Genomic DNA, 9,463 nt, shown 5'->3' with positions numbered 1-9,463 from the left:
TTTTGGATTAATTTAATTTAAAAATATATTTTAGCCTTAAATTTTAATACTTCTATCAAGTTGGTCTTTCCATTCGTTTTCATCTATAAAACTACAAGTCTAAAAAATGACATTGTATCACATAAATGAAGAGTGGTGGTTTTATAGAAGGAACTGGATAGAAATAGAATAACCAATTTTTGGTAAAAAAAAAAATATTAAAATTTAAAGATTAAAATAATCACTACAAAACACGCGAACTATAGCTATGTTTTTAAAAAACGTGGCTTAAAGTATTGAACAATAGCCGCGTTTTAAACATGCAGCTATAGAATATGTCTATAGCCGCGTTTTTTAGTGTTATAGCCGCATTTTTTGGTTTGGAGCTATTGCCACGTTTTAAACATGCGGCTATAGTACATTTCTATTTAATTTATTATTATTTTTTTTAATTTGAACTATGACCACGTTTGAAAAATGTGGCTCTACCTTCTCTATAGCCACGTTTTATAGATGCGGCTATAAATTTAGTCTATAGCCGTGTTTATAAAACACGGCTTTAGTTTAGGAAGAGACCACATTTCTTACATGTGGGTTCAGCTTTGCCTATAGCCGCAGGTTAAAAATGCGACTTTAGGCTTTGTATAAATAGCATACTCAAAAAAATTTCAGCCCTATCTCCCATCGCACATCATCCTTCATCTCTCAAGCCCTCACCCTCCATCTTCAATCTCAACCCTCACCCTCCATCTCTCCGATCTCAAGCCCTCACACCCTCCATCTCTTTGATCTCAAGTCCTCACCCTTCATTTGTCACTATCAAGCCCTCACCCTCCATCTCCGATCTCAAGCCCTCACACCCCACAGGTAAAATTTAAACCTAGTTTTTTAGATCACTTCCTAACTTCCTCCAATTTTTCATTTCTCACAAGCTTTCTCTTCTTCAACGCATCCTTACACGCACGACTTCATTGGTCCAATTTTGAAGCTATGTGCGGACTCTCTCAAACATTTTGTTCGAGGATCTCAAAATGTGATTCAAGTTGCTCATCTGCTTCGATCGAAATCAGGTACGGAAGTGTGGGCATTGCTTCTGATTGTTGAACTTCACATTTTTTATTCTAAGGTTCTATTTGGTTTTGAAGTTGGTACGACTTTGATTCTAGGGCATTGTTTTTGATTGTTAAAATGGGGGAGATGGTGTAGCAAGGTTGACTAACTTTGGAAAGGAAATAAGGTAATATTGCTATTTTACAACTTTGTTTTTAATTTTAATCCAAACAATGATTCTCCTCCTTTTGGTACTCGGATTAGATTGAATTTTAGTCTTTATTTGTCTCAACTACTCCTAGGGTTTACAGATTTTAGTATTTTTGTTTTAGTTCGAATTTTTGTGAAGAAATTTAGTTTTTTTTTTTTTTTTTTTTTTTTTTTTTTTTAAATTTATGGCAATTAGATGCTAACTTTTTATTTTATATTATTTTATATTTTTTTTAGGTTTTGAGTATTGGAAGTTAGTCATTAAGCTCTGTTTGTTTTAGTAGGCAAATTTATGATCTAGGAAAATATTTTGTGTAAAAGAAATGGAGAAATTTCAGTTTTTTTTTTTTTTTAATAAATTTTTTTAACTTTAGTACATGGTATCCAAGTACATCCAGGCTTAATGTTTTAATTTTCAAATTTCTTAGTCTTGCTTGCAAATGAGGTCGTAACATGTAATATTTATAGTTTTCAGAAAATATTTCTTGGTAGAAAGAATTTTACATCTTTAACTTGTAAAAATATATTACTTTTTGGGAAATGATATTAGTCTTTACTTCAGGAAATATTGTTTTAAAAAATATGGAGACAAGTGCTGCATTGAGGCTTCATTTAATTGCTGAAAATATTTTAAGCTTTTATGGGAAAAACATTTCCCCAGCCTCCATTTGTTTTAAGGAGAATTTCAGCATATGGAGAGTTTTTTTTTCCTGTCTATTTTTGGAAAATTTTAGTGATTTTTTTAATTTATTTTTTTTATTATAAATTTTAATCTCTCTAACTCCAGCTTTGCCTATAGCCGCCGAGCTCCTTTCCCCTCTGCGAAGCTCCGATCCACTTCACTGAGCTCCTTCCTCATCTTTCTTTGTGTCCATCACCATCACTGAGCTCCGATCCCTTCTCTCTCTCTCTTTAACTGGTGAGCCTCTCTTTCTCTCTGTAACTTTTATATATTTATATGTATGTATTGTACGTTGCATGCTTAGTAGTGATTGATTGATCTAAAGTTTTAATCTTTGTTTGAAAAATGTAATTTCAGTTTTTGGGTTTCTTTGTTTTCATTGCCCTTTATTCAATTTTTGCTTCTTTAAAAAAAATAGTTCTACTGATTCTGTATTGAGTATAACAGACAAGGCCAGTTTTCATCTTCCAATTTCTTCCCCCCCCACCCACCAAATGGAAGGAAAGTTCTAGATTTAAATATTTTTATTTTGTTGTAATTGTTGATGTTTCTACAGGTGGCTTTATACCAATGTCTTGAAGGGGTGTCATAGCTATATTTTTATGGGTGTTCCATTATTGGGTTGAATTTATAGATTTAATGGTTTGGTTTGTGATAACTTTGTTTTTGTGGATAATTACAATTACCACCCTTATGGTATAGAGGTACCCCATGGTTTGGTTTGTGATATTTCACTCCCCTATGCTTAGATTCGTTAGTCAGTTTGGTTAACTTTAGTGAAATTTGGATGTGGCAAGTGCTTAAATCCCTTGTTTTTAAGGGCATTCTATACTGAGTATAGCTTCATAAAGGGGGCTCTGACCACATGATCTTACATCTCATAATGCTTCTTTAGTCTTGAAGGACTTTGTTTCTGAGTGAAGAGTGAAGTATATGCTTGCTAAATTGTTTAGGGAGATACATGGCTTGGGTATTCTATGGAATTTGTATTACTTTTGATGAGTTTGTTTTCGAGTGAAGTTATAGACTCTTCCTAGTTGGTTAGAATTATAAAAAAAGAAAAGAAGAGTATGCTTAGATGTTTAGGAAGAAACATGAATTGGGTATTCTATGGAATTTGCATTGCTTTTGAGTTTGTGGTGCTTTTGATGAGTTTGTTTCCTAGTGAAGTTCAAGTCTTCTTAGATGATTAGAATGATAAAAGAGAAAAGAAAAGAGAAGAGTTTGCTAAGTTGTTTAGGAACATATAAACGCACCCACTTTAATTGTAACATATTAAACAAATTTAGGCACAAATACTTGAAAGATGCAATGCTTCACTCCCATATATTCATCCTTAATTTGTTTGCTCCAAGCCAATATCATTTCTTAGAAAACTATTGAAAGTATAGAAGCTATATAAGATTGCATTTGGTAGTGCTGAAAAGTTGTTTAACTTCACTAATCATAGCATTCAATTTTGGAAAAGTTAAGGTTTTCTTTATATGAAGTAACTTATGTTCTTCTTATCTCTTTCTCAGTTCTTTGCTTGGTTCGATATAGCTGACTGCTGCCTTTATATTTTTGTAGTGCCATAATGGACATACACTGTGTTCTACCTATAAAACAAGGGTACAAAACCAATGCCCCACTTGCAGGCAAGAGCTTGGAGATGGGAAGGCACACCTAGAAGCATCCGAGATAGCCAAAGGAAGGTTAGAGATAGTCATGTGCATACCCAATGTTTGCAGTTGAGGTATCTCAAAATCATGTGTTGATGCTTGCTGCATCTTTTTATATCAAATGTACCCTAAACTTTCCTCCATTTTGTTGCTGTATTGAACTCCATATTCCTTAAAGATTGATTGAATCAACATTGTGACAGGTTCGAGAAAATTCCAGCTTGATATTTGAGAAAATTCTGGCTTGTTATTTGTTGCATGCAACAAATAACAAGCTAGAATTTAGTGTGTGACAAGTTTCCTACAGTAGCGTTTGTAAAACTTATAGTAGCGTTTGTAAATGCATTTGCCATCTGGCCTAGGAAAAAAAAAAGGGTTATAGCTGCGTTTTTAAAACGCGACTATAGGTGGCAGCTAAAAACGAGGCTAAAATATGTCTCCCACGCAGAAACAAGTCACCTATAGCCACGTTTATAAATGTGGCTATAGATGTCCCCTATAGCCACATTTAAAAAATGCGACTTTAGCTATCCCCTATAGCCATGTTTGAAAAATGCGACTATAGTATGTCCTATAGCCACGTTTATAAAAACGCGGTCGTTGGTCCTGGCCTATAGCTGCATTTGTAAGCCATTAGTCCTAGCCTAGAGACCCCTTAGGTCTATAATTATGAGTTTTAGGCTATGGCTGAAAACATGGCTATAGGCCAAATTGTCCTATAGCCACATTTTTAGGAGCGATAGCCGCATTTTAAAAATGCAGCTATAAAACGTTGTTTTTGTAGTGAATGATGATAATAATAATAATAATAATAATAATAATAATAATAATAATAATAAAAGTAAAATTTAAGGACACAAATAAAAGTTCACCTGATCTTAAATGGTGTAATTATAGATTGGGTAAATTACAACTTACTCACCTATGGTTTGACCGAAATTTAAGTTGCCTATATGTGGTTTAAAATTTGACATTTTACTTGCTTGAAGTTCGCTCAATTAGAATTTCGCAACACCTATTGTTAAAAACAAGGCTAAATATGTAATTTTGCTTCACTTTTATGTGTCTTTTCTCTAAAAGCACAAAAAACATAAAAAATATAAGATAAAAAAGAATCCAGCAGAGCACTTGCATCATTTGATTTCAAATCACAAGTAGGCAACTTAAATTTCAATCAAACCTCAGGTAGGTAAAGTTTCAAATTTTAAACCATAAGTAGACAACTTGAATTTCAGAAAAACTACAAGTGGGTAAGTTATAATTTGCCCTTATAGATTTGAGAATAAATTCAAAGAGGACTTGGTATAACACCTTCCTATTGACGTCTAGCCACATCATCATTCTTCAAACATCAATATACTCTCGCCCATATACAAAAAAAATCTCTTAACATTTATACTTTTAAAAAAGAAATATAAAACAAAAAACATCTGAAAATCAATATTTGATTCAAAAGGAGAGAGTAGGAGAAATATCGACTACCCACTTAATTTTGAAGAGAAGGTCCGACCGATAGTCGCATGTGAAATTCGGCAGACCCTCTCTTCAAAATCAAGTCGGATCGCTGAATTCTATAGTCTCTACTCATATTTCTCTCTCTCTCTCTCTCTCTCTCTCTCTCTCTCAATTGGGTTGTCCTTGGTTGTTTCTGTATTATAAATATAAAATTTAAAAGGAATATTGTATGTAAATGAGAATTCTTTAATGTGTAAAGAGTGATCATGTGGCGTAAATGGAGGTTGTACGTTATATTTTTATTGAATTTATTCTCTATAGGTTTTATTCTAACCTTTATTTTTTACAACATGGGAAATGAAAAGGCATCATGTATGTGGAACTCAATTTATTCGGAAGGAAGGTAGCATCTACAGTGAAAATAGTCGGCTGTACGGAGATGCTGCCGAAATTCAGGGAGAATTATGCCAAAAGTTGAAAATGGTTTTCGAAGTAGTAGTCTTTTGAATATTGGCCATACATATATATGATCATCAGATATGTATGTAATTGTCATTGTCAGTACATTCCACGTATGTAATTATGAGATATTAGTTAATACCAATCAAATTGAAACAATTTAGGACCACTCTTATTACTTGAAATTCTCTCTATCACCAAATTTTAAAAAGAACCAAAAATGATGTGTGGAGAAACATTTATAGGAGTTTGCATGGCTGAGAGGTGTTCACCAAGTCGGTATCACATTAGTTTTGAATATTTTGTTTGTATTCTTTTATTTATGTAGTTAAGTTAATAATATCATCTAAATTTTTGATTTAATCCTTGTGCTAGAAAGTCTGAACATCTTATCTTATATATAATTGCTATTAATTAGTCCATCCGCCCTTATCCCTTAAACTGATATTTTCAAAAGAGGGGAAGATTATCATTTGATTATATATATATATATATATATATATATATATATATATATATTAATATTAATTAAAATAATGATTTTATTGTTGTGAATTGTGATGAATAATGAAAAATAATTGTAGAAATTAACTAGGAAAATAAAGCTTCTTCTAAGATTATGATATAAACCTCTTACATATATGGTTAGAAGTATGTGTACATCTAGAACCGATTTTATCCTCCAATGAAGTGAATTTCCAAGAAAGCAGGCATATATACCTAAAAAGTGGCATAAATCTTCTTCAATGGAGTTGTTCTCTATCCCCAGGCAAAGTAATCAAACATCAAAAGAAACTTCAAGTTCAAACCGTAACAAGAAGAATTTCTGTAGTTCAGTCTTTTCTTTTCTTTTCGTTGTTTAGCTTTATTAATTTTAAATTTTCTCTTTATCTATTTGGCTTTTACTGTGTACACCAATGTTATTAAACCCGGACCGGACCGTACGGTCCGACCGGAAAACCCGGGAACCGTTCAGATTCACGGTCCATTTAAGGTAAGGAACCGTTCCATGCGAAAAAATCATGGAACCGTCCGGACCGCGGTCCGACCGTTCGGGTCTGTGAACCGTGACCGGTTCACACGGTTCGGACGGTTCCCTAATTTCAGCCTTTTTTTTTTTTTTTTTTTTTTTTTAACCCTCTCTCAAAAATCACTCTTAGCCTCACTCTGAAACCCTCTCTCAATCACTCTTAATCCTCACTCTCTCAAGTCTCAATCACTCTCTCGTCTCTGCCTCTCCCTCGTCACCGTCGCACTGTCGCAGCTCAGCCCAGATTTCTTCCTCAATCCTCACTCTCTCAATCACTCTCTCCCTCGTCGCCGTCGCACTGTTGCAGCTCAGCCCAGATCTCTTCCTCACTCTCTCAAAGTCTCAATCACTCTCTCGTCTCTACCTCTCTCCCTCGTTGCCGTCGCAGCTCAACCCAGATCGCAGCTCACTCTCTCACGCTCATCTCTGCCTCTCTCCCTCGTCCCTGTCGCAGCTCACTCTGTGCCTCGTCGCCGTTGCCGTCGTTGGTACTTTAATCTGTTTTTTCTTTGTTAATATTTGCAAGTTGATTGTGGATGATGATATAGATTTGAAGTGTTGGTGTGTAAATTGATTTGGGTCAATTGAAAATTGACTGTGGATGATGATATAGATCTAAAGTGTTGGTGTATGTGAAGACAAGGCTTGTGATATTATTGTAATTGTGAAAATTGATTTGGGTCAATTGGTGTTTCTGTCTGCCAAAATTACTTTGTTGTGTCTGCAACTTCTTGCTGCATGTCTTTTTTTTTTTTTTCGTATTTTTTATTGCTGTTGGTTTCAATAATATTTACATTATTCTCAAATCATTTGCCCCATTACTAAAAGCAATCTCAACATAATTGAAATCCCATAATTAACATAGCATCTGAATATGCTAGATTTCAAATTTACTTAACTACAGCTATCAGACCACATATTAATAAAAAAATAAAAAGAGAAGAAGAAAAATGACCCTCAAGAATAGAACAGGTGGACCATGGACCTGTTTCAAAATGAGTTCAATGATAGAACAGGCAGACGCCTTATAGTATCTTAACTAGCTTTTTCTTATGATGGTGTCCTGAAAACAATTGGCCCTAATGTCTCACATACTTGACAAGCACAATGAAGAAGAAATGACTAATCAAAATGTGAAACAAAAGTAAGCTAATAGCTAGTCAAAGTGAGAAGAAGCAAAAACAGTGTGAAACAAAAGTAAGCTAATAGCTAGTCAAAGTGAGAAGAAGCAAAAACAGTAATACAAGTACCAATGACTTGCAGAAACCCTGTGCTTTCCCAGATAAGAAGACATTATTCTCAGAAACCCTATGCTTTCCCAGCAATACAAGTTAATTATTTAGTTTTTTTTTTTTTTTTGGGTCTGTTGCATAATGAGTAGGTTCTGTGGAAAGTTGAAAAGGAAAAGTGAATGTGGGATTAGGATGTTTTAGGGATCAGTTTTTGTATTATGGTTCAATTAACTTGTGGAAAGGATGTTACATTTGAAAAGTTTTTTTGTCTAGTGACTTGTTTCTTTCATGCATTTTTGATGGGAAGGAGTTTTTTTTGTCTAGTGTGTAACAATGTGTAATTGTGTACTGTATTTTTGTAAGTTTTATGTATTTTTTAGAAATAAGCTTTTCTAAATGAATTAGGCTATTTTAGTTAATTTTTCTATTTTTTTTATTAATTTAATGTTTTTATATATATTTAAAATAATTATTAAATTAATTATGACGTCATCACGGTTCGACCCCGGTTCGACCTCGGTCCAACCTCAAAACCCTTGAACCTCTCCCTTTTACGGTTCAATGAACGGTCCGAGTCTGAAAACCTTGGTGTACACTCCACAATGTCCCTTCGGGTGGATTTTTTTTTGGGCTCCACTATCTATTCATCCATATGGTAGACTTGGTCTCTCTCTCTCTAACTTTTGTAAAGGTTATAAACTATAATTCTATAAAGAAACGTAAAGGTTATTATAAACAAACACCTTAAAAATCATAACACACAACAGTTGAGATTTTAATTACCTTAAAAAATCTAATCCGTGATCTGCGCAAGTTGCTTATTAGAATAATGAAAAATTTATTTTAATAATACTGTATCTATTAAATAATCTGGTGTCCCAATTTCAATAGCTCTCTTGCTTTCCTTGTTAAAGTTAATCCACTGAAGGCAATTACTATATGAGAGAAAAACCTACATTGGTTGTGTAGCATATTATTGTAGAAAAATATTAGTTGCTTCAAGCATAAACAACAATCTTATCTTATGATGGTATAACTTAATCTTATGATGTTATAACTTATAGTATTTTAAAGCTAGCACTTGAATGATGGGAATAGGACACGTTGTATCTATATTAGGAAAAAATATTTTATATCAAATGATATTACGTTATCTATATATATTAAGAGGATTCAGAAAGTTAGTTATTGTTTTTTTTTTCTATCAAAAATACCCTTAAATTAATTAACCAACAACTTAAAAATAGAGTTAAAATAGTAAATTGGCAAAAGAAAGTTAGTTATTGTTTTTTTTACTATAAAAAATACCCCTACCTAAAACTTAAAAATGGGGTTAAAATAGTAAATTGACAAAAATAATAAATTCTTACTTCTACGTTGAAATAGCTTCCTGCTTCTAATAAACTTCTACTTTTTTCGTTAATTTAAATTCTTACTTCTACTCTCTAACTCCTTACAAAATAGAATCACTCTTTTGTTAGTTTTAAAACTCCTCAAATCTACAAAACTCACCCCATGTATTTTTTTTTTTTTTTTTTTTTTTTTGTGATTAGAAAAAGTAGAAATCCCAAATTATAATAAATGTAAATTATTAATTTTTACCCAACAAAATAAAAAAAAACCTCTGAGCACGCGCTCATGCGTGTGCTCAGAGGCTAGTCTATATTAAAATTCAATAAATAAGAGATATGCATGCAAAAATAAC

Source organism: Quercus robur, chromosome 3 (assembly GCF_932294415.1).
Source record: "Quercus robur chromosome 3, dhQueRobu3.1, whole genome shotgun sequence".
NCBI classification, from domain to species: domain Eukaryota; kingdom Viridiplantae; phylum Streptophyta; class Magnoliopsida; order Fagales; family Fagaceae; genus Quercus; species Quercus robur.
This window is presented reverse-complemented; position numbering follows the sequence as displayed.